Source organism: Cyanistes caeruleus, unplaced genomic scaffold, assembly GCF_971803275.1.
Source record: "Cyanistes caeruleus unplaced genomic scaffold, bCyaCae1.hap1.1 HAP1_SCAFFOLD_138, whole genome shotgun sequence".
Lineage (NCBI taxonomy): Eukaryota > Metazoa > Chordata > Aves > Passeriformes > Paridae > Cyanistes > Cyanistes caeruleus.
In genome coordinates, this window is record NW_028255933.1 from 126,733 (window position 1) to 138,839 (window position 12,107).

Below are 12,107 nucleotides of genomic sequence, written 5' to 3' on the forward strand. Positions count from 1 at the left end.
ATATCTCTGCAAGATTTCTTCATCCCTCAACACGTCTGACTTTATGATGTCCAACGATGCATTTGGGTTTCTTCCGTCCTCTTGTGTGCCCGTGAGTAACCTTCCACGTGGATGAAGGAGATTGTGTACAGGACAATTGATTGCGGCATTGCCATTTGGCTTCACTGTCACTCAGTTGAACACGGTCCTTATCTAAGAAGGACTTCCAAGAAATGGGTAGGAGTTTTGGCTGTGAGAGGAGCAGAAAGCACATTTTCTACAGCAAATTGCTAGCTGATGCACTTTCCTCCCTGCCAAAATAGTGATTGCCATTCATCTTCCTGGGAAGAATGTAAAGACCCATTGAGAGATGCCAGGTTCAGCTGGCCTGTGGCTTTGTGTGCCTCATTTCACATGTCCAATTTCAAGGGCCACTAGAAGAGGCTCATGTTTGCCTTGCTACCCACAAGTGCTGTAGGTATTTCCAGGAGAAGAGGGAAAACATCGCTGTCCTGTGGTGTGGTAGAAATGCCACCACAACTGTGATTGTGTGAGCAAAGCCAGCCAGTGCTTTTTGGGGCAGCAGCAGCAGCGGAGAGTGTGGCAGAGCGGTTTTGATACTCTTTTTAGAGTCCTGCAAACATTGTTCCCGAAAGAACCCACAGCTTTGCAAATGTGCCCGAGGAAAATGCAAAGAGAACTGGGGTGTGAAAATCAAAGACTGTTTATCTGTAGAAGAAAAGGAACAAGAATGAACTACACCACATATTTACACTGTAAGAATATTGGTAACAACAACAACAACAACAACAACAACAAACTATAGAACCTATTTACCTGAGAACAGCTCTAACAAAACTCTATGAAACGTATTTACAGACAACTTAAACAAACTCTAAAACCTCTATCCTGAACACAACAACTGTAAAACGCATGTACAGCAGGGTGGCATCTGTGTCTGTGATGTCCCTAAGTCCTGCAAGAAAAACAAGTAGCACGGTCAGTGCAGTCAGGCACGGAAGGGTGTTCCATGTGCTGCCGGGCTGGGACACTGGCCCAGTGGGACTCTGCTGCCAGAAGGGAGCCTGGCTGGGGGCTGTGGCCCAGGCACTGGAACAGGGCTTGTGTGGCCCACAGCAAGCCCAGGCCAGGCCAGGGATGGCCAGCAGAATCCAGTGCATGGGCTAGCGTGTCCCTGAGCAGGAAGTGCCCAGCCCGGCCCCAGGCTGGCAGCAGGGGCCCCACTCTGCCTGTGGGGAGCACCTGCCTGTTCTGCTGCTGGCATCGGTCTTCATCCCAAGATCATGTCTTCCTCCTTGTCTTTTAGATCAATATCCATCTCTTCAATAGAATCTTTCGTTTCCACCTCCATCTCTTCCTCTGTCTCGTACATATCCACATCCATCTCTTCCTCTCCACTATCCTCTCCGTCCACTTCCATGGCTTCTTCTCTATCAGTCTGTGTATCGACGTCCGTCTCCTCCTCTCCGTCTGTGCCAGCCTGCAGAGGTAGCAAAATTTCCCAGCCTGTCCCACAGAGCTCCAGCCCAGCCAGGCAGCTGCGAGGTGTCCGCCTCCGTGGAATAGCACCATACCTCTTTTGGAACAAATGCAGACATCCTGCAGGGATGGAGAGCAAAATCCAAGCGATGGGGAGCTTTGGGGACTGCTGGGGGAATCAGGGAGCAGGTGGCAACAAGGTGACAGGGGTAGGCTTGGAGCAGGGTGAATGAAGAGCGTGCTGGCACAAGGAGCCAAGGGTTGTGTTGTGGCCGTTGCTGGATGCTGGAAGTTCTAGCTGGAGCGTGCACTGTGACATCACCGCCAGGAGTTGAGGCCCAGGCTGAAGTGGACAACGGAGACCGTAGAATGAATGATGGAATCCCTGGGTGCTTGGGCTTGGAAGGGACCCTAAAGACCATCTTGTTCCAAGCGGAGCAATCTTCGCCCAGAATAGGTTGCTCAGAGCCCCGCTCCCAGCTGGCCTTGGATGTTGCCAAGGATGGAGCATCCCCAGCCTCTGTGCACAGCCTGGGCCAGTGGCCCAGCAGCCTGAGTGGAAAAGAGCAGCTTCATTAGATCCAACTTCAAGCTCACTCCTGCAGTTGAAAGGCTTCTCCTCTCTGTGCCCATCTTTCCTAGAGCTGCAGGGAGGCCTCGCCAGCCCCCTTCTCTTTCCAGGCTGAGCATCCCCAGCCCCACACGGACAGCAGTCCGATGCGTGGCAGTCAAGGCTAAAGGGTAGCAAATGGCTACATCAGGAAGTGAGAGATGGAAGCTTTTGGAGATGGAAGCTTTACCTCTAAATGTAGAAAAGAAAGAGAAGTGGAGGGGGAAATGGTGGGACTCTGGCTCTGTTCTAACTGGCGAGGATTTTCTTCTCTTCTTTTCTGTCGTGCTAACCCAAGTTTTGTTGTTTGAAAGGAGGTTTAGCAAAATATCCATCGTCTTCTCCACTGCTGAAACACTGAACAACATCTGGGCAGGCTGAGGATGCAGAGCAAAACCTGCAAATATCTACTGCTGATCGTGATCCTGGGGAATGCAGCTAAAGCCAGCCAAAAGCAATTTCTGGAAAGTCAAGCCTGCTTTACGTTTTCTGGAGTTTGGTTGTGCCAACTTCACCAGTCATTTCTAAAAAAGGAAAAGAAACTCCAAGCAAAAGAGAGAAAAACACAAAGAAACCAACCCAAAGAAACCAATCAAACAAACAGATAAAACACCCCCAATCAAACCAAAGGCAATGAGAAGTTAGGACTAGTTGTAAAGATATCACAGCAGGCGAATGGCTGCTTCCTACTTGGATCACCATCCAAAGCCACCTAGAACAACTTCTCCAAAACATATCCAACAGCAGAAATGGAAAAAGTGATCCATGGCAGCTCTGCATTGTGGTGAAGGATGAGCATGCAGTGGTCCAGATGCAGCACTGCCCACCCTCCAGGCTGCTGTTTGCTCTGCTGAAAGACTCTTGCAGGACTGTGGCCCCTCTCCATGCAATGGAAATCATTGCCACAGCTCTCAGTTGAGGCACTGGCATTTCCAGAGCCAGATTCAGGCACAATCCTACTGCCTGCTGAGCATCTGGGAAAGGCGCTGAGCATCTTCAGGCCTAGAAGCACAAAAGAGCTCAGGCTCTCCCCGAACTGGGTTTTCAGGGCAGCTTTCCATATCTCTGCAAGATTTCTTCATCCCTCAACACGTCTGACTTTATGATGTCCAACGATGCATTTGGGTTTCTTCCGTCCTCTTGTGTGCCCGTGAGTAACCTTCCACGTGGATGAAGGAGATTGTGTACAGGACAATTGATTGCGGCATTGCCATTTGGCTTCACTGTCACTCAGTTGAACACGGTCCTTATCTAAGAAGGACTTCCAAGAAATGGGTAGGAGTTTTGGCTGTGAGAGGAGCAGAAAGCACATTTTCTACAGCAAATTGCTAGCTGATGCACTTTCCTCCCTGCCAAAATAGTGATTGCCATTCATCTTCCTGGGAAGAATGTAAAGACCCATTCAGAGATGCCAGGTTCAGCTGGCCTGTGGCTTTGTGTGCCTCATTTCACATGTCCAATTTCAAGGGCCACTAGAAGAGGCTCATGTTTGCCTTGCTACCCACAAGTGCTGTAGGTATTTCCAGGAGAAGAGGGAAAACATCGCTGTCCTGTGGTGTGGTAGAAATGCCACCACAACTGTGATTGTGTGAGCAAAGCCAGCCAGTGCTTTTTGGGGCAGCAGCAGCAGCGGAGAGTGTGGCAGAGCGGTTTTGATACTCTTTTTAGAGTCCTGCAAACATTGTTCCCGAAAGAACCCACAGCTTTGCAAATGTGCCCGAGGAAAATGCAAAGAGAACTGGGGTGTGAAAATCAAAGACTGTTTATCTGTAGAAGAAAAGGAACAAGAATGAACTACACCACATATTTACACTGTAAGAATATTGGTAACAACAACAACAACAACAAACTATAGAACCTATTTACCTGAGAACAGCTCTAACAAAACTCTATGAAACGTATTTACAGACAACTTAAACAAACTCTAAAACCTCTATCCTGAACACAACAACTGTAAAACGCATGTACAGCAGGGTGGCATCTGTGTCTGTGATGTCCCTAAGTCCTGCAAGAAAAACAAGTAGCACGGTCAGTGCAGTCAGGCACGGAAGGGTGTTCCATGTGCTGCCGGGCTGGGACACTGGCCCAGTGGGACTCTGCTGCCAGAAGGGAGCCTGGCTGGGGGCTGTGGCCCAGGCACTGGAACAGGGCTTGTGTGGCCCACAGCAAGCCCAGGCCAGGCCAGGGATGGCCAGCAGAATCCAGTGCATGGGCTAGCGTGTCCCTGAGCAGGAAATGCCCAGCCCGGCCCCAGGCTGGCAGCAGGGGCCCCACTCTGCCTGTGGGGAGCACCTGCCTGTTCTGCTGCTGGCATCGGTCTTCATCCCAAGACCATGTCTTCCTCCTTGTCTTTTAGATCAATATCCATCTCTTCAATATAATCTTTCGTTTCCACCTCCATCTCTTCCTCTGTCTCGTACATATCCACATCCATCTCTTCCTCTCCACTATCCTCTCCGTCCACTTCCATGGCTTCTTCTCTATCAGTCTGTGTATCGACGTCCGTCTCCTCCTCTCCGTCTGTGCCAGCCTGCAGAGGTAGCAAAATTTCCCAGCCTGTCCCACAGAGCTCCAGCCCAGCCGGGCAGCTGCGAGGTGTCCGCCTCCGTGGAATAGCACCATACCTCTTTTGGAACAAATGCAGACATCCTGCAGGGATGGAGAGCAAAATCCAAGCGATGGGGGAGCTTTGGGGACTGCTGGGGGAATCAGGGAGCAGGTGGAAACAAGGTGACAGGGGTAGGCTTGGAGCAGGGTGAATGAAGAGCGTGCTGGCACAAGGAGCCAAGGGTTGTGTTGTGGCCGTTGCTGGATGGTGGAAGTTCTAGCTGGAGCGTGCACTGTGACATCACCGCCAGGAGTTGAGGCCCAGGCTGAAGTGGACAACGGAGACCGTAGAATGAATGATGGAATCCCTGGGTGCTTGGGCTTGGAAGGGACCCTAAAGACCATCTTGTTCCAAGCGGAGCAATCTTCGCCCAGAATAGGTTGCTCAGAGCCCCGCTCCCAGCTGGCCTTGGATGTTGCCAAGGATGGAGCATCCCCAGCCTCTGTGCACAGCCTGGGCCAGTGGCCCAGCAGCCGGAGTGGAAAAGAGCAGCTTCATTAGATCCAACTTCAAGCTCACTCCTGGAATTGAAAGGCTTTTCCTCTCTGTGCCCATCTTTCCTAGAGCTGCAGGGAGGCCTCGCCAGCCCCCTTCTCTTTCCAGGCTGAGCATCCCCAGCCCCACACGGACAGCAGTCCGATGCGTGGCAGTCAAGGCTAAAGGGTAGCAAATGGCTACATCAGGAAGTGAGAGATGGAAGCTTTTGGAGATGGAAGCTTTACCTCTAAATGTAGAAAAGAAAGAGAAGTGGAGGGGGAAATGGTGGGACTCTGGCTCTGTTCTAACTGGCGAGGATTTTCTTCTCTTCTTTTCTGTCGTGCTAACCCAAGTTTTGTTGTTTGAAAGGAGGTTTAGCAAAATATCCATCGTCTTCTCCACTGCTGAAACACTGAACAACATCTGGGCAGGCTGAGGATGCAGAGCAAAACCTGCAAATATCTACTGCTGATCGTGATCCTGGGGAATGCAGCTAAAGCCAGCCAAAAGCAATTTCTGGAAAGTCAAGCCTGCTTTACGTTTTCTGGAGTTTGGTTGTGCCAACTTCACCAGTCATTTCTAAAAAAGGAAAAGAAACTCCAAGCAAAAGAGAGAAAAACACAAAGAAACCAACCCAAAGAAACCAATCAAACAAACAGATAAAACACCCCCAATCAAACCAAAGGCAATGAGAAGTTAGGACTAGTTGTAAGGATATCACAGCACGCGAATGGCTGCTTCTTACTTGGATCACCATCCAAAGCCACCTAGAACAACTTCTCCAAAACATATCCAACAGCAGAAATGGAAAAAGTGATCCATGGCAGCTCTGCATTGTGGTGAAGGATGAGCATGCAGTGGTCCAGATGGAGCACTGCCCACCCTCCAGGCTGCTGTTTGCTCTGCTGAAAGACTCTTGCAGGACTGTGGCCCCTCTCCATGCAATGGAAATCATTGCCACAGCTCTCAGTTGAGGCACTGGCATTTCCAGAGCCAGATTCAGGCACAATCCTACTGCCTGCTGAGCATCTGGGAAAGGCGCTGAGCATCTTCAGGCCTAGAAGCACAAAAGAGCTCAGGCTCTCCCCGAACTGGGTTTTCAGGGCAGCTTTCCATATCTCTGCAAGATTTCTTCATCCCTCAACACGTCTGACTTTATGATGTCCAACGATGCATTTGGGTTTCTTCCGTCCTCTTGTGTGCCCGTGAGTAACCTTCCACGTGGATGAAGGAGATTGTGTACAGGACAATTGATTGCGGCATTGCCATTTGGCTTCACTGTCACTCAGTTGAACACGGTCCTTATCTAAGAAGGACTTCCAAGAAATGGGTAGGAGTTTTGGCTGTGAGAGGAGCAGAAAGCACATTTTCTACAGCAAATTGCTAGCTGATGCACTTTCCTCCCTGCCAAAATAGTGATTGCCATTCATCTTCCTGGGAAGAATGTAAAGACCCATTGAGAGATGCCAGGTTCAGCTGGCCTGTGGCTTTGTGTGCCTCATTTCACATGTCCAATTTCAAGGGCCACTAGAAGAGGCTCATGTTTGCCTTGCTACCCACAAGTGCTGTAGGTATTTCCAGGAGAAGAGGGAAAACATCGCTGTCCTGTGGTGTGGTAGAAATGCCACCACAACTGTGATTGTGTGAGCAAAGCCAGCCAGTGCTTTTTGGGGCAGCAGCAGCAGCGGAGAGTGTGGCAGAGCGGTTTTGATACTCTTTTTAGAGTCCTGCAAACATTGTTCCCGAAAGAACCCACAGCTTTGCAAATGTGCCCGAGGAAAATGCAAAGAGAACTGGGGTGTGAAAATCAAAGACTGTTTATCTGTAGAAGAAAAGGAACAAGAATGAACTACACCACATATTTACACTGTAAGAATATTGGTAACAACAACAACAACAACAACAACAACAACAACAACAAACTATAGAACCTATTTACCTGAGAACAGCTCTAACAAAACTCTATGAAACGTATTTACAGACAACTTAAACAAACTCTAAAACCTCTATCCTGAACACAACAACTGTAAAACGCATGTACAGCAGGGTGGCATCTGTGTCTGTGATGTCCCTAAGTCCTGCAAGAAAAACAAGTAGCACGGTCAGTGCAGTCAGGCACGGAAGGGTGTTCCATGTGCTGCCGGGCTGGGACACTGGCCCAGTGGGACTCTGCTGCCAGAAGGGAGCCTGGCTGGGGGCTGTGGCCCAGGCACTGGAACAGGGCTTGTGTGGCCCACAGCAAGCCCAGGCCAGGCCAGGGATGGCCAGCAGAATCCAGTGCATGGGCTAGCGTGTCCCTGAGCAGGAAGTGCCCAGCCCGGCCCCAGGCTGGCAGCAGGGGCCCCACTCTGCCTGTGGGGAGCACCTGCCTGTTCTGCTGCTGGCATCGGTCTTCATCCCAAGACCATGTCTTCCTCCTTGTCTTTTAGATCAATATCCATCTCTTCAATAGAATCTTTCGTTTCCACCTCCATCTCTTCCTCTGTCTCGTACATATCCACATCCATCTCTTCCTCTCCACTATCCTCTCCGTCCACTTCCATGGCTTCTTCTCTATCAGTCTGTGTATCGACGTCCGTCTCCTCCTCTCCGTCTGTGCCAGCCTGCAGAGGTAGCAAAATTTCCCAGCCTGTCCCACAGAGCTCCAGCCCAGCCAGGCAGCTGCGAGGTGTCCGCCTCCGTGGAATAGCACCATACCTCTTTTGGAACAAATGCAGACATCCTGCAGGGATGGAGAGCAAAATCCAAGCGATGGGGAGCTTTGGGGACTGCTGGGGGAATCAGAGAGCAGGTGGCAACAAGGTGACAGAGGTAGGCTTGGAGCAGGGTGAATGAAGAGCGTGCTGGCACAAGGAGCCAAGGGTTGTGTTGTGGCCGTTGCTGGATGCTGGAAGTTCTAGCTGGAGCGTGCACTGTGACATCACCGCCAGGAGTTGAGGCCCAGGCTGAAGTGGACAACGGAGACCGTAGAATGAATGATGGAATCCCTGGGTGCTTGGGCTTGGAAGGGACCCTAAAGACCATCTTGTTCCAAGCGGAGCAATCTTCGCCCAGAATAGGTTGCTCAGAGCCCCGCTCCCAGCTGGCCTTGGATGTTGCCAAGGATGGAGCATCCCCAGCCTCTGTGCACAGCCTGGGCCAGTGGCCCAGCAGCCGGAGTGGAAAAGAGCAGCTTCATTAGATCCAACTTCAAGCTCACTCCTGGAATTGAAAGGCTTCTCCTCTCTGTGCCCATCTTTCCTAGAGCTGCAGGGAGGCCTCGCCAGCCCCCTTCTCTTTCCAGGCTGAGCATCCCCAGCCCCACACGGACAGCAGTCCGATGCGTGGCAGTCAAGGCTAAAGGGTAGCAAATGGCTACATCAGGAAGTGAGAGATGGAAGCTTTTGGAGATGGAAGCTTTACCTCTAAATGTAGAAAAGAAAGAGAAGTGGAGGGGGAAATGGTGGGACTCTGGCTCTGTTCTAACTGGCGAGGATTTTCTTCTCTTCTTTTCTGTCGTGCTAACCCAAGTTTTGTTGTTTGAAAGGAGGTTTAGCAAAATATCCATCGTCTTCTCCACTGCTGAAACACTGAACAACATCTGGGCAGGCTGAGGATGCAGAGCAAAACCTGCAAATATCTACTGCTGATCGTGATCCTGGGGAATGCAGCTAAAGCCAGCCAAAAGCAATTTCTGGAAAGTCAAGCCTGCTTTACGTTTTCTGGAGTTTGGTTGTGCCAACTTCACCAGTCATTTCTAAAAAAGGAAAAGAAACTCCAAGCAAAAGAGAGAAAAACACAAAGAAACCAACCCAAAGAAACCAATCAAACAAACAGATAAAACACCCCCAATCAAACCAAAGGCAATGAGAAGTTAGGACTAGTTGTAAAGATATCACAGCAGGCGAATGGCTGCTTCCTACTTGGATCACCATCCAAAGCCACCTAGAACAACTTCTCCAAAACATATCCAACAGCAGAAATGGAAAAAGTGATCCATGGCAGCTCTGCATTGTGGTGAAGGATGAGCATGCAGTGGTCCAGATGCAGCACTGCCCACCCTCCAGGCTGCTGTTTGCTCTGCTGAAAGACTCTTGCAGGACTGTGGCCCCTCTCCATGCAATGGAAATCATTGCCACAGCTCTCAGTTGAGGCACTGGCATTTCCAGAGCCAGATTCAGGCACAATCCTACTGCCTGCTGAGCATCTGGGAAAGGCGCTGAGCATCTTCAGGCCTAGAAGCACAAAAGAGCTCAGGCTCTCCCCGAACTGGGTTTTCAGGGCAGCTTTCCATATCTCTGCAAGATTTCTTCATCCCTCAACACGTCTGACTTTATGATGTCCAACGATGCATTTGGGTTTCTTCCGTCCTCTTGTGTGCCCGTGAGTAACCTTCCACGTGGATGAAGGAGATTGTGTACAGGACAATTGATTGCGGCATTGCCATTTGGCTTCACTGTCACTCAGTTGAACACGGTCCTTATCTAAGAAGGACTTCCAAGAAATGGGTAGGAGTTTTGGCTGTGAGAGGAGCAGAAAGCACATTTTCTACAGCAAATTGCTAGCTGATGCACTTTCCTCCCTGCCAAAATAGTGATTGCCATTCATCTTCCTGGGAAGAATGTAAAGACCCATTCAGAGATGCCAGGTTCAGCTGGCCTGTGGCTTTGTGTGCCTCATTTCACATGTCCAATTTCAAGGGCCACTAGAAGAGGCTCATGTTTGCCTTGCTACCCACAAGTGCTGTAGGTATTTCCAGGAGAAGAGGGAAAACATCGCTGTCCTGTGGTGTGGTAGAAATGCCACCACAACTGTGATTGTGTGAGCAAAGCCAGCCAGTGCTTTTTGGGGCAGCAGCAGCAGCGGAGAGTGTGGCAGAGCGGTTTTGATACTCTTTTTAGAGTCCTGCAAACATTGTTCCCGAAAGAACCCACAGCTTTGCAAATGTGCCCGAGGAAAATGCAAAGAGAACTGGGGTGTGAAAATCAAAGACTGTTTATCTGTAGAAGAAAAGGAACAAGAATGAACTACACCACATATTTACACTGTAAGAATATTGGTAACAACAACAACAACAACAACAACAACAACAACAACAAACTATAGAACCTATTTACCTGAGAACAGCTCTAACAAAACTCTATGAAACGTATTTACAGACAACTTAAACAAACTCTAAAACCTCTATCCTGAACACAACAACTGTAAAACGCATGTACAGCAGGGTGGCATCTGTGTCTGTGATGTCCCTAAGTCCTGCAAGAAAAACAAGTAGCACGGTCAGTGCAGTCAGGCACGGAAGGGTGTTCCATGTGCTGCCGGGCTGGGACACTGGCCCAGTGGGACTCTGCTGCCAGAAGGGAGCCTGGCTGGGGGCTGTGGCCCAGGCACTGGAACAGGGCTTGTGTGGCCCACAGCAAGCCCAGGCCAGGCCAGGGATGGCCAGCAGAATCCAGTGCATGGGCTAGCGTGTCCCTGAGCAGGAAGTGCCCAGCCCGGCCCCAGGCTGGCAGCAGGGGCCCCACTCTGCCTGTGGGGAGCACCTGCCTGTTCTGCTGCTGGCATCGGTCTTCATCCCAAGACCATGTCTTCCTCCTTGTCTTTTAGATCAATATCCATCTCTTCAATAGAATCTTTCGTTTCCACCTCCATCTCTTCCTCTGTCTCGTACATATCCACATCCATCTCTTCCTCTCCACTATCCTCTCCGTCCACTTCCATGGCTTCTTCTCTATCAGTCTGTGTATCGACGTCCGTCTCCTCCTCTCCGTCTGTGCCAGCCTGCAGAGGTAGCAAAATTTCCCAGCCTGTCCCACAGAGCTCCAGCCCAGCCAGGCAGCTGCGAGGTGTCCGCCTCCGTGGAATAGCACCATACCTCTTTTGGAACAAATGCAGACATCCTGCAGGGATGGAGAGCAAAATCCAAGCGATGGGGAGCTTTGGGGACTGCTGGGGGAATCAGGGAGCAGGTGGCAACAAGGTGACAGAGGTAGGCTTGGAGCAGGGTGAATGAAGAGCGTGCTGGCACAAGGAGCCAAGGGTTGTGTTGTGGCCGTTGCTGGATGCTGGAAGTTCTAGCTGGAGCGTGCACTGTGACATCACCGCCAGGAGTTGAGGCCCAGGCTGAAGTGGACAACGGAGACCGTAGAATGAATGATGGAATCCCTGGGTGCTTGGGCTTGGAAGGGACCCTAAAGACCATCTTGTTCCAAGCGGAGCAATCTTCGCCCAGAATAGGTTGCTCAGAGCCCCGCTCCCAGCTGGCCTTGGATGTTGCCAAGGATGGAGCATCCCCAGCCTCTGTGCACAGCCTGGGCCAGTGGCCCAGCAGCCGGAGTGGAAAAGAGCAGCTTCATTAGATCCAACTTCAAGCTCACTCCTGGAATTGAAAGGCTTCTCCTCTCTGTGCCCATCTTTCCTAGAGCTGCAGGGAGGCCTCGCCAGCCCCCTTCTCTTTCCAGGCTGAGCATCCCCAGCCCCACACGGACAGCAGTCCGATGCGTGGCAGTCAAGGCTAAAGGGTAGCAAATGGCTACATCAGGAAGTGAGAGATGGAAGCTTTTGGAGATGGAAGCTTTACCTCTAAATGTAGAAAAGAAAGAGAAGTGGAGGGGGAAATGGTGGGACTCTGGCTCTGTTCTAACTGGCGAGGATTTTCTTCTCTTCTTTTCTGTCGTGCTAACCCAAGTTTTGTTGTTTGAAAGGAGGTTTAGCAAAATATCCATCGTCTTCTCCACTGCTGAAACACTGAACAACATCTGGGCAGGCTGAGGATGCAGAGCAAAACCTGCAAATATCTACTGCTGATCGTGATCCTGGGGAATGCAGCTAAAGCCAGCCAAAAGCAATTTCTGGAAAGTCAAGCCTGCTTTACGTTTTCTGGAGTTTGGTTGTGCCAACTTCACCAGTCATTTCTAAAAAAGGAAAAGAAACTCCAAGCAAAAGAGAGAAAAA

The 12,107-nt window shown here is 50.5% G+C and overlaps 1 long non-coding RNA gene across 1 annotated transcript; it reads right to left on the reverse strand.

Moving 5' to 3' along the window:
• Window positions 1-685: 685 nt before the first annotated feature.
• Window positions 686-4,887, reverse strand: LOC147645979 (uncharacterized). Its single transcript, XR_015282039.1, has 5 exons — window positions 4,714-4,887; window positions 4,386-4,619; window positions 1,575-4,094; window positions 1,247-1,480; window positions 686-955 (listed from the first exon to the last, which is right to left on the reverse strand). It is a non-coding gene; the product is annotated as an uncharacterized LOC147645979 (long non-coding RNA).
• Window positions 4,888-12,107: the final 7,220 nt, after the last annotated feature.